Source organism: Curcuma longa, unplaced genomic scaffold (assembly GCF_044706935.1).
Source record: "Curcuma longa cultivar G26 ecotype Majalengka, Jawa Barat unplaced genomic scaffold, ITB_CL_G26_1.1 contig_25024, whole genome shotgun sequence".
Taxonomy (NCBI): Eukaryota; Viridiplantae; Streptophyta; class Magnoliopsida; order Zingiberales; family Zingiberaceae; genus Curcuma; species Curcuma longa.
Window position 1 is genome coordinate 1 of NW_027432611.1, and position 1,872 is coordinate 1,872.

A 1,872-nucleotide genomic window follows, 5' to 3' on the forward strand; every position below is an offset into this window, starting at 1 on the left:
GAGCTAGACATGGGCGATTGACTTTACATCCTTCAAAGGTTGCTTAACTATAAGAGATGGAAAGTGAGTCACGCATCTCTCGATTTTGAAGATGTCCATCACTGGTCGAGGATTTTAATGGAGAAGGTGAAATCGGCCTCAGATAAACAAGGCATCCAATTCGAGGCGTCGATCTTTCGAGTTCCTGAGAGCATCCGCAGAACCAATGTTGATTCTTTTGAACCAAAGATGGTCTCCCTCGGTCCCTACCACCATGGAAAGCAACGCTTTCGAGCAACGGATGAAAGAATCAAACTTCCCTATGCCAACAACTTTCTCAGGCGCATGGGCACGAATTCAGTGAAGGACATTGTCTGGCGATTCGAGACGTCGGAGTCGGATTTACGTGATGTCTACTCGGAGCAGATCAGCATGACCAGGAATCAGTTCTTGGAGATGCTGCTGCTCGACTGTGCTTTCATGGCAGAGTTTCTAATGGAGCAAGCGGGCAGCATAAAACAAGAGATGGGAGAGTACTCGTGGTCGTGGAAGTGGGCAGCTCCATCGATTGTCAACGACATGTTGGTTGTCGAAAACCAGTTACCTCTTTTTGCCCTTGTTTATCTCCTCGATCTGCGCGAAGATATGGGGCCTTCGCTTTCCCCTGGACCCTTAAAAGAATCCCTCTGTCGAAATCTCACGGCGCAAATTCACCGAAACCTCTCTCCAACATCGACCTTGATCTCGAACTTCAGTAGCTTTGAAACAAGATCCCATTTGCTCCATCTTTTCCATTCACAGCTTATTAGCAAGCTGAAAGCAAATGCCTATGAGGACGGCGGCGTCCACTTACCTTCCTTCCCCAACGCAGAGGTGCTCCAAGCAATGAGAATACAATTTTCAAATAAGACCGATGGCAGTAGCTTCTTGGGACATCACTTTCAACGAAAGCAAGAGATCCATGGAGATTCCTCAACTCATCATCAACGATGACAACATCTCCCTCCTCCGAAACCTCATCGCTTTCGAGCAGCAATGCCATTGGCGTCGACAAATACATCTCCACTTACGTTTGGTTCATGGACTGCTTGATAAACACCGACAAGGACGTGGCGGTGCTCCGGCAACACAAGATCATCGTCAGCCGCCTTCGCAGTGACGAAGAAGTGGCTCACATATTCAACGAGCTCCGAAGGACAGATGCCCTTGTCGTCGACTTCGACCATTTGTATCTCGCAGACGGTAATAGACAATGTGGAGAGCTACTGCAGAAAGAGGAGTAACAGACTTTGGGCACTATGGAATTTCTCATGGTTGAGGCAAAACTATTTCAAGAATCGGTGGGTGACTATCGGTGTCACTGCAGCTGTTTTCTTCAACCTTCTCACTTTGGTGCAAACTGTGTATGCAATCCTCAGCTACGCCAAGCAGTGAAATTAAGTACGTATGATATTGTGAAGAATAATGATGGCAATTGATTTTAATTAATAAACGTTTAACGCATAAATTAAGCGTTTGATTGGTTGTATAACTAGTAAGTTTGCTCTTATTGTTGATCACATATTAAATTTAATGTTATCATATTTGCTTATAGTGGTGCTTTCTTTACATAACAACTTATTGTATAAATATATCATTGGACTATGGTAATAAGGGATTAATAAATGACGATTCTCGATGTCTTTTTGACTTTTTTTAAACCAAATTTCCCTAGCTAGGGAAAGTAGAATATTTAATTTTCCCTAGGCAAAATATTAATTTCGTGTTTTATCTTTTCTGAAAAAGGTGAACTATAATATCAAAGGAATAAACGACCTCATGTAAAAGGTATACAAAGTGTCTACTAAGTATATATGGACTTTCATACAAAAGGTATAAAAAATATCTACTAAG

At 42.7% G+C, this 1,872-nt stretch overlaps 1 pseudogene; it reads left to right on the forward strand.

Annotated features, from left to right (window-relative positions):
• The first annotated feature begins 31 nt into the window (after window positions 1-31).
• Window positions 32-1,446, forward strand: LOC141818487 (UPF0481 protein At3g47200-like; annotated as a pseudogene).
• Window positions 1,447-1,872: the final 426 nt, after the last annotated feature.